Genomic DNA, 15,610 nt, shown 5'->3' with positions numbered 1-15,610 from the left:
ACATGGGACATGTTTTGCCACCTATTTGGTGATCGGTGTTTTCCCTGCCCTTTTTCTTACATGCGATGTTTATCGCAGGACTTCGCTAAGTGTCCAGTTTCTCCACATTTGACACAGCACTTGCTTCTATCGTCGGAATTGTTGCATGCTTTGGCCAGATGTCCGTATTCGAGACATCTGAAACACCTCCTGAGATTTTTCTTCGCTCTATCTCTACACACTACCCAACCTACTTTGATTAGGCGTGCATCTAACGATGTCCGGCCTCCAGCGCAGGCAGGCTTAGCACAGCCGTTTGTGTTCCCAAGTATGCAGTCCTAATGGTTCTAACCGAATTTATATTAATATGGTTCAGCTCCTTTATTTGAGTGCGTATGGCCTCGGCAATGCCCTGTTTTGTAGTGATTTCGTCGAGATCACGTATTTCCACCATTACTTCGTGAGGGCATTGATCTGCGCCTTCTTTCCCAGCACTTTGCCTATATCGGACTTAAATTCACCCGTGCCCCCCCCCCCCCCTTTTTCCCCTAATTTCTGCAGTGAATCATCTTTCCTGACAGTCTTTAGGATGTCACTATATGATATATCACCGGTTGTGTGGTGCCTTCTTAAGTGGTTTACGTTTCACCACAGTCCAGCCATCTTGCTTTCCCTTTTCTTTGCTCTTGATGGGGTCCACACGCTTTGCTTCCGGTCTCGGGTTTATTCGCCGCTTCCTTGTGGGAGATTTTGTTTTTCTTGGACGGTATTTCTTCGCGAGGCCTCTTTGGCGTAGTTTCCGCAATCGTTGGCATCACGAGAATACTTCGTTGTGCTTTCTTATTTGCAATATGCTCCTCATGAGCACTTGCGTGACGCTTTGCTATCAAACCGAGAAGATCTCTCATATTGTTGTTGATAGACCGCTGTGGTGGGCTCATTGCTTCGATCAGCTTTAGGAGGTCATTTCTATGAGGCGGTGTCTATTCGCCACAGCCATTAGAGCTTCAATGGATCTGCTAGCCTTTATACCGCATCCTCCGCTCATCGTCGGGGATTGCTTATTCGTTTTAACTTATTTCGCAACTGACCTGCTACTACAGGCCGTTCGGCTATCCACGACCTGCCGACCCCCCCGGTAGCTTAGAGCCCAGCTAAAGCGCCCAAATTCCATCCGGAGCAGCTCCACTCTGGGTGCATGCGTCTGAACGCACTAGAGAATGCGACTCGCGCGCATGCTCCATCAGCAGCAGCGACCACTCAAGCGGTCGATTAAAGTAGTATCGCAGGGACACAAGCCACACCTCCCACAAAATGACAGAAAAATGTTACTCTGGACGGAGCAATGTCCCTGTAACGGTCCTGAGTCAACCGATGCGGCGATGCACCGAATCGATTCGTGGATTAAGAGTTCGCGACGTTGGTCCGCAAAGGAATCGCAGTGTCTAACATTGGGACAGACACCGGCACCTTTTAAGAGATCCCGTCCGTCTGTGCGAATGGAGTGGATGTAAAAATGTGTGTATATCAAACATCTGAACAACAATGCCCTCTATTTTAACATCAAGTGCATATCATGAGTTACGAATCGCATTATGCACGGTATGCATAACCTACATAAACTATGTTCGATTTTAATTTCTTTTATTTTGCAAAAAACGTTTCCTTCACTTTTCCGATCAGCGCGACTGAAATTAATTGGCGCATTGTCACCACAGTAAAATTTTACAATACTCTTTAAATGAACGTAAAAATCATGTCAGACATTTCACCTTTTTCCTGTCAACTTCAATTATTTTAACATTCATTCCAGATAATGAAAGAACATAACGATTAACGACAGGAAACATCTTAATTGCTTTGCGATTGGAAGTGTCGGTCGACAAACAAATGAATAAAGCTTTCTAAAAAACAGACTAGCTTCTTTGTATTCAAATCATTTTTAATATCATTGCCTCCACCAGCAGCAACCGAAAAAGTTGCGTTACATTTGTCGCAACGAACGTTGGAATCGTCATAACTGACTCTCAAAAAATTATCGTTGAAAACTCACTTTCGTTTCAACATTTCACAAAGTAATATTTGTTCCTAAATATTTATGGTTCAAATTCACCAAATTATCTTATGTTCCACTTTGAATGCTGAATGAAAGTAATGAGCTGTCTAATAGCAAAATCTACTACATAATTCAATAAATTTAAACAGAATGTAGAATGAAAAAATAGAACATAATCTACTACAGAAATCAAAAAATTCAAACCGAATATAATATACACAAATATACATTGTTGTATTTTTATTCCGTTTATTGAGAATTTTTTTTTTAATTTCTAAGCCCGGAACCCTTAACTCGGAATTCGACACTATCCCGGCCAAACCGGTACGAATGGTCAGTTAGAGAAGAAATAATGTAGTATGACATGATGCAGTATCGTGATGAAGGGACCATATTGTATTTTTTGTGCATATAGATTTATAATTGTAGTATGAGTAATTGTTTATAAGATTCTACTTTTAGATGTACTTGAGTTGTTTGAGAATAAATTATATGTTTAATGCTAAGATCTATATTTAAACTATATATACAATATATATGTATATATCAATTAAATATATGCATATAGGATCTTAATTGATTTTAATATTTAGTTTAACTAAATACGAATAATTAAGTAAATATAAAATAAAAATTTTTATAATTAAATAAATCAATATAAAAGAAAAAATATAGTATTTTATTTAAAATAATTAAAATTGGTTATGGTAACAAAAAGATAACCGATACGCTGGCATATGAATTTGTTAGAAGTAACAAATGAGTTATAAATAAAATAACAAATCGAGGAAAATTGAGGTAACAGATATGCTTGTTATAGCTAACCAATACGCTAACATGTTTACCTATATGTGAAAGGTAACAAACTGCTAACCAAAACAATAAAACTTACAGAAATTTGGGTAACCAATGTTATGGATAACACATAGGTAATCCATACACTAACAAATGTATTTGTTATGGGTAACACATGGGTAGCCTATTCACTAACAAATGTATTTGTTATCTTTCACAGACTGTAAACAGATTTAGTATCCAATGTATGTCATTCTGTTAACCAAAACAAGGTACAAATTTGTGAGGTAACTTAGAACGAGACAGTATGACATAATTGCAATTGAATAGAGCGAGAAAACCATTGAACAGCAAATGGCACTGTGCTACTTTTTTCCACTCTCTTGTTACAAATAGTTTAAATAATGCAGAAGTACTGTGACGAACACGGATGATATTGCGAAATCGAATCGACTTTAAATTGCCCATATCAACTAGGCAGCGAATTCCTAGTTGCCAGAATGTTCTAGTGCCGTTGTTTTGTTAAAGAGGTACTATATATGGGCTGCCAGATTGTGCAGCAGACAAAGTTCTAGTTAAGTGTGTTGCTGTGTAAAGAACAATGGAGATATAAGTAAGAAATTGTAAACTCGTATAATGAGTAGTAAAGCGTTAAGTTGTTGGAATTAGAAATAAAGATAGATATAGCCATATAATTGCGACTTTTATTTAACAATCCAGTAATCGAACTCAATAGTGTGTTACAAAGTAGATGATTTATCGAGAAATCCGTTACAATACCATAAGTATGTACATATATTGGAAAGGATGTTTATTTGTTTCGCGGGAAAAATTAGAATGTATTTCTATAATATGTATGTGTATATATATATATATGTATGTATATGTTATTAAATTTTTTTTCTTCGCCTTTGCTTATGTGTTATAAGCGATCCTGCTTGTTGCTTTATTATCCCAAGTGGTTTCGCCCGAGAGATTGCAAGTAGGAATACTTGGCTTTGTCAATGTGGCACTTTCATATTTGTATAGGTCATAATCTTCATGTCGATTTTAATTTCTTGATTCGCTAGAAAATTTAATTCAATTATGACTTCGTCGACGATATCTGCCACCATAAAATTGGTAACGGTAGTCGTATTCCTGTTTATTTGTAAAATGGAGATTACGGGCCATTTGCTTGCGGGAGCCAGCCCGTGCACTTTTCGGCTGGCTCGCTTTAGTTTAACGACTCGATCTTCCTCAGCTTTGTGTTTACGTTCAACTGGATTATTGGACTGGTTACAGTTGCGTGCAATATGGCCACTTTTGCCGCAGTTGAAACATTTAACTACACCATCATTTTTCTTACGTACTTCTATAGATTTTTCTAAACCTTTCTGCATGTTGTCAATTTTTTCAAGTTCACCCAAGTGTGTTCTTCCATATATACTTTATGAGCTTTAAATGCTTGATTGCTAAGCAAAGATGCAGTTTCCTGTGTCAGAGCATACGAAACGGTTTCCGCAAACCTCAATTTCGGACATGCTAACGCAGCGTGTAATGTTATCTCGTATTCCATTGACGAAGGTCTGAATTTTTGTGTCTTCGATGCATTCCACAGATTTATGTGCATAAGCTTAGTGAGGTAACCTCTCAATCTCTGTAGAAAACTCCTGCGGAGGCTCATTGGCTTTCTGGCGGCGATTTCGCGACTCGATTTAGAAGATCTGCATCCTGTGCTCACAATCATACCGTCCTTCTAACGCACCCATCCACGTTTCATAACTACTCGCCTTGCAGTTTGGAATGGTCTGTAATATCTCCGCAGCAGATCCTTTTAATGCAACGAACTTTATCCTCAGCGTTCCAATTATTTGAAGCGTTTCCAATTTGATGCCGTCTTTTCAAATTGAAGCTTAAAAATATTCAACGGAACAGTGCCATCAAAAGGATGAAGGTTTTACCTTGGGAGAAGCAGTTGACGTAATTGGCCGATTTAATTGTAGCTCGCGGATACTATCTTTCAATTCATCCACTTCAGTTTCAATTTTATCCCGCTCTTCCGAAATCTGTGAGGACACTTCTGCTATTTGTGAGGTCACTTGTGAAGATGTACGTGCATCTCGCGAACTGCTCTTCCAACTGCTTTGACAACCGACCTTTGATGAGCAGTGAGCCTGTTCCTTTTCTTCTATCTTCGTTTTATCTTGCTCTAAATCTAATTGAAAGACATATTCGTCAAAATTCGTATATTCTGCTTCCATGGCCCTCGCAACCGTGATTGTAATTCAGTTTTAATCCATTTATAGCCAAATCACGTTGCTCTCTTTTTTTTTAATTGTGGAATCTCTGCAAATCGCTTAAATTGCCATTTTAAGTTAACTCCTTCTTTGGGATTTTTTGACAATCCTAATCTCACACCAATTGTAACGGATTTCTCGATAAATCGTCTACGTTGAAACTCTATATTTAGTTCGATCACCAAATTGTTAAATAAAAGTCCCTATTAAATGGCTACACACATATCTTTATTATTGAATCAACAACTCATTATTCAAGTTTACAACTTCTTATTTACAGCTCTTTACTAAGCAGCACCCTAACTATAACTTGGTCTGTGGCACAATCCGGCAAAGTCTAAGGTCGGATTTTAACCCGTTATCAATTGGGAATCACATTATCTCACCAAAATATCCTAAACAAACAAACATCAAAACAACCCTATGTGAGAATAAACAGGATGTAGCAAAACAAACAGTATGTATGTTACATCTAAACAAACCATCAACCATTAATAAGTAAACACGCTCAATAGTATTGTGGCGGCCGACATCACCACATACCAATATTTATTAGTTTTGTTACAATATTTCCAATGAAACTTAGAAATTAAACTTGAATTATCTCTCTATTCTTATGCGCGTACGTCTTGTTCACTCCAGGATATGTTCTAGAATGATTTCGCTTGGGATAATTGAAAAGATTTTACCAGTTGTAATGGCTAGAAAATTTCCGTGAATCTCAATGTGAAGAGGAGGGATTAATGACATATAAAATCGTGTTACCAGATGTAGTCAGTATACTGTGCCACACAGTATAAATACCACTAAGAATCAGCGTTACTGTTTGGCCCGATCGGACTAAAATTGGTACTTTCATTTGCCTTTGGTAGTCTGATTGGTAGGAATATTTATTATCACATGTATATACAATGATAGTTAATTTTAAGATTTGTTCGCTTGAAATGGTATACTTTCTCTCTTGTCATACTAGCTTAAAAGGAGTCATTCATGACCATGTGACAATGGGGGTAAAATGAGAGATCTAGCGGTAATTGAAACTGAGAAATAGCAAAAATTTGATATTCACGCGCATTTCTTTAACTTTATACATTAGGTGAAATATTATAGGCTTAATAGACAAGTAAATACTTTAGTTTTACTTTAAATAATTGTTAATGTTATACTTTTCAACTGTTTTTGGGTGTAACAATAAATTACTTAAAACACGTAGTACACGAACAAAATGATATTGACGCCTGGTAAATTGAAACATATTAAACGTTTGCGCCATGGCTGTTAACACAAAGATAATTTTATGTAGTAATGAAAGCTCGCTTGGATCATCAAAGCGAAAATATCGTAGGTAGTGGATAAAAATATTCTATTGCTTTCAAAAAAATGTTTATGTCTTGCATAAAATGTATCTAAATTTAATAGACCCCTAAGGGTTATTTGTACATTGTGACCAGAAAGTTTTAAACTTTAAAGGCAATGAATATTTTTCAGCACTTTTGTTTGTTAAGTTGGTAGCACTGTCCTTAAATAATATGCCAAAAATTAGCGCGATCTGCCGTCGATTTCACTAGCGTTTTGCGATTTTTATTTCCCAAAAATACCGCACCGAGATGTAGTTGTGAACCATTTTAAGACCAAAAACTCGTTCAATTTCATCGATCAACCACCGTATTCGCCGGACTTGGCCCCTTGCGACTTTTATTGTTTCAAAAACCCAAGTGACTACTCCGTGGAACCCGATTCGACTCAATTGAGGCCGTAAAAGAAAATTCGTATAGGGAACTGAACGCGATCCCGGACAGCGCCTACAAGGCATGTTTCGATGATTGGAAAAAGAGGTGGCATATATGAATCCCTTCAGAAGGAGCATATTTTGAAGGTGACAAAATAAATATTGGTGAAGATTAATAACTTTTCGTTTTATTTACAATTTCCGGAAACTACAAATTTTTCCAAATGTGTACTGCAATAAAAACCCAATGTTCTGATGATAAAAAAATTTGGTAGTTATGCAAAAGATTTAGTTAAAATTTTGATATTTAGAGATTTTCTCAAGTGGCAACACTGCTAAGAATACGAAAATTAGTCAGTAATACTATGTTCGCACCGAATTGAAATCCTCTTGAAAACACAATTTGTGGATTGTGGAACCAAAGTCGTTCTGATCGACATTGTGTGTTTTCGATGAGTTTTCATTGACAGTTCACACATCTATTTGTTTACATTTGTTAGGTACCCTACAAGAACAGTGATGGTCATCTGATGGGTAATATGACAGTCATAGCTGAAAAAATTTTGTCAGCGCGCAGAACAATGTTTCTATCATTTTCTTAAGTTTTTGTTTTTTTGAGTCATTGCTGACCATAAATCAGTCATAGCTGGAAATTGTCAGTTATGGCTGAAACGCTATCAGAAGTGAAAATTTTTTTGCGCAGTAGATAATGTAATTTTTATTTCATTAATAAATTTAAAATTTTTAATCAAAATTAGTTATAATAATATACTTAAATATAAAAAGGAATGCAACAAAAAATATAATAAAATATGAAAATATAAAAATAAATTTTCACTTGATGCCATCTCATCCTCTCAATAGCTCTGCGTACGACTTTCTCCATTCAGTGGATAGTTCTGAATTTAAAAATGCAGTTTCTTGTAGGGTACGTTTAGACCAATCATGGAATGGAAACAAATTGTCAACTGACATTTAGGGCTGGCAAAATATGTCTTCTAATAATATCGATTAAACTAGAGCAGGCACCGATTATAATGAGTGGAATGTAAGTTTTCAAGGGGTTTTCAGCGAAAACTGTGTTTTCGTTTGACAGATTTTGTATGGATGAAAACACAAGTTTTCGCGTGAAAACATCTTTTGTCTATGAAAACACGAATTTTGTGTCGGTGCGAACATAGTATAAGAAGATATGAGGAGACATCCTTGCTTACAAAATTTAAAAATTGTCTTGATTCACTTTGTCACATATGAGCATAGGGCTTCAACTATCGAAAGTTCCAAAATTTGCCTGCATCGGCAAATGGTGGCCCGTGCTCGTGCCCAACGGCAGCATTGGTGCTCACACCGCTGCGTAATGTAATTCCCAACAAATTCAAAATTACCCTCGACAGGAAGGTCGAATAGTGTTCTAAGGACCACCGTAACTAGTGATACACTGACGGTTTGAAAACATCGGAAGGCATCGGTGCTGTCGCAAGCTCGCGCACTAAACGTTCCATATTAACGGGCTATATTCAGGGTAGTCAGGCGGCACTCAAAGCGAACGAGATTAAATCGCTACTGGTTCAGAAGTGCATAGAACTGCAGAATAGCCTGTGAGCCTGCAAAAAAAGTTCACTTCATCCACCTGTCGCAAACCTCTTGATGGAAGGTTATGGACTCTAAACGTTTAATTATGAACCTCCTTTTTGCGCATGGGTTATATTTGTCATTTTTGTTGCTTTTATGCCTCAAAAAATTCATCTCAATAAAAATACGCAAAATTTTACATATAAATAATTTATTAAAATATACCGATCACCCAATTAGGATGCATTCCGACATTAGACATTTTAAAATAGACACCAAATGTATAAAAATTAGTGGTTTTACTTTTCCTGTTATATCCATGTACTGTAGAAATTTCTCTTATTAACCCCCAAATATAGCCCTCATCATGCTTTTAATGATTAACTGACCTTGGTAACGTATCCGAATTTCCATTAATAAGCTCCCGTATTAATTTTAAATTTATCTAAATGAGAATGTAACATTCTACATCCGGTGATGGAGAAGTACGTAATCATGTCAGTGATCAGCTCATCATAATTGTTAGCCCTATGGTTTGTCAGAAAACCATCCCCTACTGCCTCAAAACTGTTCCAGGCGTTTTTCTTCTCTCTGCTAAGTAGCTTCAGAAAAATAATTTTTATTTGAGGGTTCTCGTCACTGCAAACGTCATTGCTCTTTTTTCACCTCGGTACCAGCCTACAAAACTCAATATGTAACATATTATAATATTTGGTAAAGTAAAAAGTTCGTTCGGTTTTTTTTATTGATTTTTCAAAAGATGATAACTTTGTGTACATTTGTCCGATTTAAGTCCCCTCACGTAGAATTCTGCGTCCTTATTGGCAAAAAACTCGGAGAGCCAATTTTCACAGGCCTCTCTTGAGGCCAACTTCTCACCATTAGGCGCGTTCGCCATGGACAGGAAAAGATGGTAATCACTTGTTGCCAGGTCCGGACTATAAGGTGGGTGCATAGGGACCTCCCATCCGGGCTCCCGGAGCTTTTGGCGCGTCACCAAAGACGTGTGTCCTAGCGTTGTCCTGATGGAACACAATTCGGCCTCTGTTGATCAAAGATGGCCTCTTCTGGATGAGTGCTGCCTTCAAGCGGTCCAGTTGTTGGCAGTAGAGGGCCGAATTGACCGTTTGGCCATTGGGGAGCAGCTCGTAGTAAATGATTTCTTGCGAATCCCACCAAACACGCAGCAAAACCTTCCTGGCCGTCAATCCGGTCTTGCCCATTGTCTGGGCCGCTTCCCCGAGCTTTGACCACGACCGTTTGCGCTCGATATTGTCGTAAGTGACCCATTTTTCATCGCCAGCTACAATCCGCTTCAGAAACAGGTCGATTTTGTTTGCGATTCAGCAGCAATTCGCAGATGGAAATTCAGTCCATCATGTTTTTTTGCATTAGTTCGTGTGGCACCCAAACATCGAGCTTCTTTTTGAATCCAAGGTTATGCAAATAGCTCCAAACGGTTTTCTGGCTTATCTTTAGTTCCTCAGCAATTAAATAAGTGCTCACGTCTGCTTCCACTATTTCCATAATTTTATCGCAATTTTCGACGACAGGCCCCCCGACGCCTGCATGGTGCATCTTTGACATCGCAACTATCGGAACGGAACCTAGCAAACCCCTTTTGTGCTACATGTTCGTTTACAGTATCGGGCCCATAAACTAAATTAATTTTTTCAGCCGCTTTGGCTGCTTTTTCGCCTTGATCAAAGAAAAATTGAAAAATATATCGAATTTTCTCTGTACTGGTGTCCATCTTTGACGAGTTTGAGTCAATCAATCGAAAAACTGTCAAAGACACACTTTTAGCGTTAATAAACACGTTTTCAGCGCAACACTATTACTATGGACAATAACACCATCTCTTAGATAGAAACCGAACGAACTTCTTACTTGACCTAACATTAATATTATATATAACATACAAGATGCGTTCCAAAGTAAACAGGACTTTTAAAAGAAATACAGAACAAATGGTTTAATCGGCAAAATCAATTACTTTTATTCAAAATAGTCTCCTTCTGCTTTAATACAGCTTTTTGTATGGTCCAAAAGCATGCCGAACGAGTGTTTTAGCTCGTTGCCCGGTATGGCCGCCAGTATGATGGTGCAAGCCTTTTGAATGGCTCCACGTCCGCATAACGATTTCCTTTCATTGGCAAATGCATTTTTCTGAAAAGGTAGAAGTCGCATGGTGCCATATCAGGTGAATACGGGGAGTAGTTGATTGTTAAATTGTGGTCAAATAATCGGCCAAACGCGTCGCTCGATCAGACGGCGCATTATCGTGCAACAAACGCCAACTTCCATCTTCGCGATATTCGGGCCGAACACGTCGAATACGGCGCACCAAACGCTTCAAACCTCCAAGGTAGAATACCGCATTAACGTTGTGGCCGGGTGGAACAAATTGTTTGTGGACAATACCCTTGGAATCATAAAAACAAATCAGCATTGTCTTCACTTTTGACTTCTCCAGGCGTGATTTTTGGGTTTCGGCTCATTTCTCATTTATGTCCTCACGACCACTTTGAAAACGTTGAAACCACTCGTGCACTCTACTACGGGATAGGCAATCATCGCCATAAACTTATTTCATCAATTGAAACGTTTCGGTAAAATTTTTACCAATTTTCAAACAAATTTTAATGTTGGCTCGAAGTTTTTTAATTTCCGCACCGATGACAAAGATATACTGACACTTAAAACGCAATAACTTCACTTCCAATAGATGAAATGTCATGAAATTTTTACTGGAAGTGGATTAAGGATAGCAGATTCTAACGCACCAGTCGGCATATAAATGGCGCCACTAGAGTTTACTTTGTTACTTTTTTACTGTTTACTTTGGAACGCACCTTGTATAATATCTAAAGCAGCTATTCTAGCAACACCAAACAAGCAAATCGATCTCTTTTTACTCAGCTGCAATTGAAGGATGCTGTACTTAAACTAAGAAAAGCAGTTCATAAGCGAAACTCCCTTTGGAAAGCCTAAACACACATTAAGCCACAGATTGATTCCAACATGCCCATAAGAGACATGAGTGGTAATTGGGCTCGAAGTGATGAGGAAAAGGCAACTTGCTTCGCAAACCACCTAGAGAAGGTGTTTCAGCCAAATTGTCAAAAAATAAATTATTTGAGCTGCCAACTTTTCTCGACACTGCCACCAAGTCACTCTTATCTATTAAGATTTCAACTTTGGAAATTAAAAATTTAGGGTATTCACAAGGTGTCATATTGTCTTATTTTTTTAAAACTGTCATATCAACACTGTTGTTGTTTTCCATACAAAATTTAAATACGACAAATACAACACGGCGAGGTATGTTTTTTGAGTGTGCTATTTATCAGCTGTATCTGTTTACTTTTTTTATTGTTGACGTTTAAGTGTATAAAATTAATAAATTAAATAAATTTCATCAATTTCTATAATAAAATGAAAGAAAGCCACGATATTCAGGTAAATTAAGTTGAAGAAAAGTGATACATAAAATATTTTGTTGTTTCCGTTTCAACATAAAGAAAGCTTTCACATAAAGAAGCTTTAATTTTATGTTTGTCAGTTTCTAATGAAATTTTTGTATTTTTAATTTTTCACTACCAGCTGGTGATGTGTAGAAATTTTATACAACATGACATACAACTATTAAGGGGTGCTCACAAGTGTCGTATTTTTTAAGACTATTGAAATACGACATAAGACATAAGACAAAGCTTGTGAATTACGTCATTATAAAAGAGATAAATCCAAAAAAGGCATCAGGACACGATAAAACTATTTCAAAAATGTAAATGGAGCTATCAAATATTGCTTACTTTATAATGCAATTTTCAGTTTCGGATATTATCTATCTTAATGGAAAAGTCGCAGATCATCAAAGTAGATAAACACGGAAAGGACTTAACCCAGGCGTCTTCTTACAGACTAATACGCCTCCTACCCTGTTTTTCCAAAATATTTGAAAAGGTGTTACTATCAAAGATGTCTTTCCTCCACGCAAATAATACAATTCCAACGCACTAATTCGGGCTTCGTGCAAAACATGACACTGTAGAACAAGTTAATAGAATTACCAACGAAATTAGAAAGGCATTCAAAGTACAAAGAGTATTGTTCAGCAACATTCTTTTATGTAACTCCGGCATTCGATAAAGTGTGGCATGAAAGACTTTTATATAAAATTAAAACGTTATTCCCTTTCGCATTGTATAAAATATTGGAGTCTTATCTTAAAAATAGGAAATTTACTTTAATTTCATCTCAGATGCACGTCCGATAAGGGCTGGTGTAGTCCAGGGCAGTGCCTTAGGCCCAACATTATATATTTTATATTATATATAGCAGATATTGCAACCGGTACCAGTGCATGGACATTGACTTTTGTGGGTGACACAGCCATAGTATGCCGTAATAAATGTCGACTATCAAAGGTACTATAAGAGCATTTAGCTTTGGTCGAAGAATGGTTCACCAACTAGCGAATATATGTAAATAAACAAAGTGTAAGCATTCTCACTAAGAAAAAAAGTGTCAGCCGATAAAAATGAATAATATCTTAGTACCACAATTAAATGATGTTACTTATCATGGCATTCATTTGGACAAAAGGTTAACAAAAAGAAAACATATATCCAGAAAAATAACAATCATACAAATCTGTTCGCGGTAATAAAGCCGATTTGGATGTATGGTATTCAACTTTGGAGTACGATTTGTGCAACTAACATTGACATACTTGTATCATTACATTGGCTTTTGCTTTACTCTATGTATTTTTCTGAGTTGATTCTATAATCAACATTTATGTAGCCACTGATATATTTTTTGTATTTTAACCAGTTAGTTTCATAGGATATTAGACCCACTTTTGGTGATACGATCAAGGGTAGCTTTATTGGTTGAGAGTGATCGGAAGATAATTCAGTAAATGTATCAGCATTTATAACAATCTATCAATTAAATCTGGTATTTTGTTTCGATCACAATCGTATGTCGGCTTACCAGGGAAAAATTATGTCGAGGTTATTTTGCCTATTCAAAATAGTGTAATACAGTTGTCCAAGTATGGTTGACCAGCGTACCAAAAAATTTAGATTGCTACCAAGCAGTTGTAGTTGAACATTATTGTCTTTGTTTAGGAGAAATATTAATAGATAATTTAGAATATGTAAAAAAAATTAATTCAGATATAACTGTACACTATTTTGATCAGTTTTTACATAGAACGGTGAAAAATTGGTTGAACCCGTAGATTAAAATCACGAAACTGGAAGAGACAAACTACAATTTTCAAGCATAAAGAGTCGATAAGTCTACTACTCCTAGGAATATACTTTTTAAGTAAAACTAAATTCGCTCTTCAGTCATTTGTGTTTTATCCACAGCGTACAAATATGTTGTTCATAATATTTAAAATTTCAACCTGTTAAAAATCAGGACAAAAAATTAACTCCATGCGTGTTATGTTACTCTTTCAGATATATTCTGGATGGTGAGTTTATTATTTCATTTTTTATAATAATAAAGAACTATTTTAATAAAACTAATGCAAGGTGTGTTCCAAAGTAAACAGGACTTTTAAAAAAAATACAGAACAAATGGTTTTATCGGCAAAATCAATTAATTTTATTCAAAATAGTCTCCTTCTGCTTTAATACAGCTTTTTGTATAGTCCAAAAGCATGCCGAACGAGTGTTTTAGCTCGTTGCCCGGTATGGCCGCCAGTATACCGGTGCAAGCCTTTTGAATGGCCTCCACGTCTGCATTACGATTTCCTTTCATCGGCAAATGCATTTTTCCGAAAATCGATCGATGAGACGGCGCATTATCGTGCAACAAACGCCAACTTCCATCTTCGCGATATTCGGGCCGAACACGTCGAATACGGCGCACCAAACGCTTCAAACCTCCAAGGTAGAATACCGCATTAACGTTGTGGCCGGGTGGAACAAATTGTTTGTGGACAATACCCTTGGAATCATAAAAACAAATCAGCATTGTCTTCACTTTTGACTTCTCCAGGCGTGATTTTTGGGTTTCGGCTCATTTCTCATTTATGTCCTCACGACCACTTTGAAAACGTTGAAACCACTCGTGCACTCTACTACGGGATAGGCAATCATCGCCATAAACTTATTTCATCAATTGAAACGTTTCGGTAAAATTTTTACCAATTTTCAAACAAAATTTAATGTTGGCTCTTTGTTCGAAGTATGTTCAATAGATGAAATGTCATGAAATTTTTACTGGAAGTCGATAAAGGATAGCAGATTCTAACGCACTAGTCGACATATAGATGACGCCACTAGAGTTTACTTTGTTACTTTTTTACTGTTTACTTCGGAACACACCTTGTATAATATCTAAACCAGCTATTCTAGCAACACCAAACAAGCAAATCGATCTCTTTTTACTCAGCTGCAATTGAAGGATGCTGTACTTAAACTAAGAAAAGCAGTTCAGAAACGAAACTCCCTTTGGAAAGCCTAAACGCACATTAAGTCACAGATTGATTCCAACATGCCCATTAGAGACTTGAGTGGTAATTGGGCTCGAAGTGATGAGGAAAAGGCAACTTGCTTCGCACACCACCTAGAGAAGGTGTTTCAGCCCAATTGTCAAAAAATAAATTATTTGAGCTGCCAACTTTTCTCAACACTGCCACCAAGTCACTCTTATCTATTAAGATTTCAACTTTGGAAATTAAATATTTAGGGTATTCACAAGGTGTCATATTGTCTTATTTTTTTAAAACTGTCATATCAACACTGTTGTTGTTTCCCATACAAAATTTAAATACGACAAATACAACACGGCGAGGTATGTTTTTTGAGTGTGCTATTTATCAGCTGTATCTGTTTACTTTTTTTTATTGTTGACGTCTAAGTGTATAAAATTATTAAATTAAATAAATTTCATCAATTTCTATAATAAAATGAAAGGAAGCCACGATATTCAGGTAAATTAAGTTGAAGAAAAGTGATACATAAAATATTTTGTTGTTTCCGTTTCAACATAAAGAAAGCTTTCACATAAAGAAGCTTTAATTTTATGTTTGTCAGTTTCTAATGAAATGTTTGTATTTTTAATTTTTCACTACCAGCTCGTGATGTGTAGAAATTTTATACAATATGACATACAACTATTAAGGGGTGCTCACAAGTGTCGTATTTTTTAAGACTATTGAAATACGACATA

General features: G+C 36.6%; 1 protein-coding gene across 1 annotated transcript in view; it reads right to left on the bottom strand.

The window, feature by feature from the left end:
• Positions 1-15,610, bottom strand: part of IntS1 (integrator complex subunit 1) — a 107,327-nt gene that overhangs the window by 18,259 nt on the left and 73,458 nt on the right. The gene's annotated exons all lie outside the window — the stretch shown is intronic.

Source organism: Bactrocera oleae, chromosome 4, assembly GCF_042242935.1.
Source record: "Bactrocera oleae isolate idBacOlea1 chromosome 4, idBacOlea1, whole genome shotgun sequence".
In the NCBI taxonomy this organism is placed as follows: domain Eukaryota; kingdom Metazoa; phylum Arthropoda; class Insecta; order Diptera; family Tephritidae; genus Bactrocera; species Bactrocera oleae.
This window is presented reverse-complemented; position numbering and strand designations above follow the sequence as displayed.